Consider the following 6,318-nt stretch of genomic DNA (forward strand, 5'->3'; position numbering starts at 1 on the left):
CTTAATAAAAAAAAAAATATTTACCATTTTTTTAAAAAAGAATAACATAAGAGAAAGCTGAATTTTTGTCTGCAGCTGCAGAAAGTATAGTGAATGTGGTTTGGAAACTGTGGAAATTATCTTCTGAATGATTTTATTTCTCAGAAAAATAGGAAGTATAAGTCATGAGATTAGTGAGAGGGATTAGGAATTGATGGAGGTTTGATTAGAGAGTAAAATTTGTAAAAATGTGTTCCTAGGAAAGTATAAAGTTAATGCAATATTTATGGGCTCCCATGAAGTTATTGGCCAAAAAATGCAAAACAATGCCTAGATTTATGGTTTGATTCTGGCCCAAGTGTATTCTTCTGCTTTGTGCAAATACAATAGGTGGATGGCTTGAATTAACCAGGACTGGGATTTAGCCAGGCGAATATAGTGGAGAGAAAAACAAAAATAAAAACAAAATCATAAATAGATATTTTGTGCCTTTAGTTAGCTAAGAAACCTTGGGTGGGAGGGTCTTCCAGGAATACAATAGGCAGACAGGATTCAATAGGGCTCACTACGCTGCTGCGTAGTGATTACTTTCAGGAAGGCTGCAAACCCAGCAAGAAATTAATGCACACTTTTAATTTCCTTTTCTCTGGGTTTTCAGATTTTTTCACGTCCTTATTCTGAAATGGTTAAACAAGTCTCTAAATGGCTTCTTTTGCAACACTCACTTATGCTTTCAAATTAAATTTTTAAAGTATTTACAGAAATGTTTTAATTTGGACAGACTCTTCCATTAGCTATACTAGAATTTTTTTTTCAAATGTGAGCTCAAATTTGACTCAAATTAGAACTAGTTTGTATTTTCATCACATCAGTCATTTGTGAATTGAGGCAAGTTGAGCAACCTTAGGCAAAGTATGGGATTCTCAGGTGATGTCACTATAAAGTTATCCAAACTTTAAATAGTCCTCCCAAACAAAACTATAAGCTTGCTTATTTAATTCCAACATTTGCTTGGTGTGCCGATTGGAAAATATTATGTACCCCAGAAAAGCCATGTTTTAATCCTGATCCAATCTTGTGGGAGAACAGTTGCTTTCAATCCCTGATTCAATACTGCAAGTTGGAAACTTCTAATTAAATGATCTTCACACAGATGTGATACACCCAATTTTGGGTATGACCTCTTGATTAGATGTAGATGGAACTCTGCCCATTCAAGGTGGGTCCTGATCAGTTTACTGGAGTCCTTTAAAAGAGGAAACATTTTAAAGAGAGCCAGAATCAACAGAGCCAACAGAACCATGAGAGCCCACACAGACAGAGACCTTTGGAGATGAAGAAGGAAATTGCACCAGGGTAGCTTCGTGAAACAAGAAGCCCAGAGAGAAAGCTAGCAGATGTAGCATGTGCCTTTCCAGCTGACAGAGGTATTCTGGACCCTCAGCTTTTCTTGAATTAAGGTATCTTTCCTTGGATGTCTTAGTTAGGAAATTTTCACAACTTTAGAACTGTAAACTTGCAACTTAATAAATTCCCCTTTTTAAAATCCATTCCATTTCTGGTATATTGCTTCTGTCAGCTGCCAAACTAGAACATTTGGGGTCACTTCTAGAAGAATTTGGAGACATTCATTGAGTAAGTAACACCTCAATTTTAGCCAGCATTGTGCATCAGCTCAAGTTGTTCAGAAAAAAATCAGATTATATTTTTGAAGTCCTTGCTACGAGCATAAATGCCCTCACAAATATGCTATTTGTGCTGTAAGTTTATTTCACTAGTTTCCACTATTAGACAACTCACTCCTATAATAATTTACGTGTTTTTTTAATTAATTAACGGAAAAAAAAAGAAATTAACCCAACATTTAGAAATCATACCATTCTACATATGCAATCAGTAATTCTTAACATCATCACATAGATGCATGATCATCGTTTCTTAGTACATTTGCATCGGTTTAGAAGAACTAGCGACACACCAGACAAAGATATAGAATGTTAATATAGAGAAAAGAAATAAAAGTAATAATAATAGTAAAAAAAAACAAACAAAAAACAAAAACAAACAAACAAACAAAACCTATAGCTCAGATGCAGCTTGGAATATGTCATTGGTAACAGAGTCCAGCAGGAGGTAGAAACAGGGTAAGATAATGGGTAATTGGAGCTGAAGAGATACAGACTGTGCAACAGGACTAGATACAAAAACTCAAAAATGGACAGCACAATAATTTACGTTTTTTAACATAAATATTAAATTACCCTCTAAAACAGGTTGCATCTATTCATAAAACCTACTTACAACAGGTGAACCAGTAAAATTAATCAAGAAATTAAAATTTTCATATACCATTGACATATAAATCTGTACTTTATTTGTGACCCCAGCTTTGATCATTTAAAGGCTATAGAAGGTTGAAGGAAGCCAGCTAAGATTGGTGAGGCGCTACAGAACAAGGAATGGGGTCCAGCAATTCAAATCGCCAAATATTTTAGCCGCAAAACCCTTCTCTGATCTAGAGCAGGGAGCAGCCTGATGAGGCAGAAGTGGAGATAGACCTTTTGGGGAGTAGAAAATTTCCCATGTCAGAATGATGCCCAATCTGATGTGGATGCCACTGGAAGCAGAAGGAAGGGGGGAGAATTGGAAATGGAACTCTGGCCCTTGACAATCTGGACTGATGTCCTGGGGTAGTTCACAAAAATGGAGAAGGAGGAGCCTGCCTGAAAGAAAGTACAATGGCTGTAACACTGGGTGGTAAATCAAGTCTGCAACCTAATATCCTCATTGTGTGCCCCAAAGACTAAAGTTAATACAGGAGCATTAGGCTTAGAAAGCAAGTGTTTAACAGAACTGATTGATAAGTGGAGAATAATTTTCCAGTGCAGTGTGGCTGCTCAGGATCTAGCCAGAGCTGAGCGTTTTGGTAGCAGCTCTTTCTAAAACACAATGGCTGCAGGGATTGACAATTACTTGTGCTACACCAAGGTTTTATAACATGTAAACTGATGTTTTCTTGGAATTTTCTTAAAACTCAAAGCTTATTTAGGGTTCATTTCCTTTTCTGTCTCATTCAAATCTTAGGGAATAATCCCGTCCTAGTTAGGTTACAGTGTGTTTGGCAGAAAATTACTGCTGTTTATTAATTTTTTCCAGGTGTTTAGTCATTCATTGTAGTCAAACATATTTAGGTGTATTAACATGACGCAGGCTGCAGTAAGGGACAATATGCACTATGGGAAGTCTAAGTAAGGGGAAAGTAGGGAGAGATTATTAAAGATTTGGATAATTGGGGGGAAAGTTTAAGGAGGTGTGGGTTTGTTTGAAATTGAATACTGTCAGGAAGGAGGACAATCTGTAAGTGGGTATATTCATTTTAATCTAGGAGGTGGCAGCAATCAAGCGGGACTGAAACTACCATTGGTAAAGACACCCTAGTCATTCATATTAGCCAGGAAGGGGGATGTTTGGTCATTGTGATGTTTGCATTTGTGGTGTTTTTATATGGTGTCATCATAGTTATAGAGTGATCAAGTCTGATGTTAATACTTTGAGAAATCGTTAACACTCAGCAGTACACACGACAGCTTAGCTGTTAGCTGTCACACTGGCTGCCAGTTACTGGCATTTTCTTTTGTTTCTCAGCAACTGTATTCTTACCACAAACACTAGCTAATTAAGCTAAGTCACAGTACCTCAATTAGTACTTACTCAATATAGAATGGATAAATCTGAGTCTTTATAAGTTTGAGAAGAGGTTTAAAATCATCCAAAATATTAATAACTCTATTTTTAGTAAAATGATATAATTATTCAAGAAATTATTCAAGGGGATTAGCCAGCCCCTGCGGAAGGGACAGGATGGCGGGGCTGGCGCTGGCTCTGCTGAGAGAGGTGTCGGGGTGAGCAGCGTCGCTGGAGGAGCCGCCCCCACCCCCACCCCGACCCCGGGGTGCTCGGAGATCGCGAGCAGGTGGGGAGCTGCGCTAGGCGTGCTGTTCTCCCCGCCCAAGGCCAGCCATCGCGTTACACACACAGAGGGGCCATTCTGGAGAGATCGCTCCAAGCTGCGGGTCCAGTTCACCTGGCCCGGAGCCTCAGTGGTGACCTGCAGAGAAGACTGACTCACCCTGATGAGTCTGTGAAAATCTTCACTCTGTGTCAGGTTGGAAGTATTATTGAAAATTCTGATGCTGTTACTGAGATTCTGTATGATTCAGAGTCACAAAACAAATCATTTACTGTATTGGTGGAGAGGTTCTATCTGCAGCTAAAGCCGCCAAATCTCTATCAAGAATTTCATTTAGGGTGGGCCACGGTGGCTCAGTGGCAGAGGTCTCGCCTCTCATGACGGAAACTTGTGTTGGATTCCTGATACCTGCCCATGCAAAAAAAAAAAAAAAAAAAAGAATAAAAGAATTTCACTAGTCCAAACTGGACAAGAGGTTTTATTTGAGAGCAATCTGCTGGATGATTTGAAAAGTCTAATGAAAACAAATGGTGTTGTTTGATGCAGAGTACGTGAGCTAACTGTAGAGATTTCTTCTGTCACCAGCATCTTTCAACTGCTGTACCACAGCGGATTGGTAACCAAGCTCCTCGGAGAGCCACCTGGTGGGGATATGCTGGTCAAAGCCACCAGTACGGACGTGGTGACATCACTGGCAGATACTCATCGTGGATGACAGTATCTTGCACAAGAAGGAATAATTGACAAGATTTCTAAACTGATTGTTGGGACATATTCAGACCTCCTCTCTAGTTTCTATTTGCAAGGGTTTGTGAAGTTTTGGGAAACCTGGCTATTATAGGCAGCCCTCAAAAGATCTGTGAACAATATCCTGTCTTTGTGGAAAAGGTCTTTGAAATGCCAGAAAGCTAAGACCCCACAGGAATTGGTGCGGCAATGAACAGTATTGGAATCCTGGGACCCAGTGTTGAGGGAAATCAGGTTTTACAGAATGCTTGCTCATGAGAATCAGGCATCAAACAAAGAAAGTGTCAACAGAGCTATAAATTAGGTATTTGAGTGCAATTTCATCTCTTCTGCATTTACCTTGAACAGCAAACCGATGACTTCTTTATCTCAGGACCCACTGGAACTCTTGTGGCATCAGTAATCAACCCTTCCCTGAACTGTACTGTGCTGTCTTAGAAGTGGTCACTGACGGCTAGTGCAAATCAACTCCGGGCTCAGAAATTCATATTTAACAGCCCAGGTATTGTAGAATATATGAGGGACCAATCTGTAAAAGCCTAACAAGGCTTCACAAAGATGCCATGTATGAACTAGTAAAAGTACTTGCCAATTCTAAGACCACTGCAGAAATCTTGGGGAACCTGAATTATTTGAGGCTCAGGACTTACCTGAGTGAAGGGCCTTACCACATACAGCCTATTTCCATGAGAGCAGCAGAAGTAGCTGAATGATTTCCTCTTGAATTTAGCACAGCAGGCCATTTTTTTTTATCAGAACTTCTCCAAAGGCATTTGACCCCCATCTATATTATACAAAACGGAGACTTCCCTCCCTCCAGAATTATCACCAATATTTGTTGTGTTTCTACATTTATATATAGTGTGGAACCAGGAATTTTGGATTACATTGAGAACAGGAAAACTTGATCTTAATTGAACCAGGTATTTTTTCAGATTCCTTTGACTGCCTCAGTCTTTGCAACAAGATAGAAATTATGGTTTTCCTCCCAGAAAACTTCCATGGACATATTCACCATCTTATTTTAAAAATCTGCTTTAAATAGAATGGAACCAAATAATTTTTAAATTATTTTTCCCATCTTTTTTCCAGCTAAGTCCACTTTCAAAGACTTAGATATAGGTATACTTCAAAAAATAAGAAGGATGAATTTGTACAGTTATGTCTATATACTAGAAGTATATAATTTTGCTAATTTAAAAATTAGTATCTGTTCTTTACAGGGCAATTTGGGAACCATTGAACTATAATATTAAAAAAAAATTCTCAGAGCAGTCATGGGTTTACATTTTTGCATAAAATACAGAAGTACCATACCCCACCTCACCACCAATCCCTTGCACTGGTGTGGAATAATTGTTAACAATTGTTGCTAGCGCCGTTTTATAATTGTACTTTTTTTAACAGTCGTTACCTTAATGTTGTTACAATTAATGGAATATTATTAAAATATTATTAACTATTTTCTATATTTACATTAGATATATTTTTCTCCTATATACCTCTCTATTATTAGCACCGTATATTAGTTTCATATATTTGTTATAATTCATGAAAGAATATTCTTACACTTGCACTATTAGCTATAGCCTTTGTCTACAATAGGGTTCATTTTGTGCAAA

General features: G+C 38.2%; 1 pseudogene; it reads left to right on the plus strand.

Moving 5' to 3' along the window:
* The first annotated feature begins 3,180 nt into the window (after positions 1-3,180).
* LOC143681415 (26S proteasome non-ATPase regulatory subunit 5 pseudogene) lies at positions 3,181-5,409 on the plus strand (annotated as a pseudogene).
* The last annotated feature ends 909 nt before the right edge of the window (positions 5,410-6,318 follow it).

This window comes from Tamandua tetradactyla, chromosome 1, assembly GCF_023851605.1.
Source record: "Tamandua tetradactyla isolate mTamTet1 chromosome 1, mTamTet1.pri, whole genome shotgun sequence".
NCBI classification, from domain to species: Eukaryota; Metazoa; Chordata; class Mammalia; order Pilosa; family Myrmecophagidae; genus Tamandua; species Tamandua tetradactyla.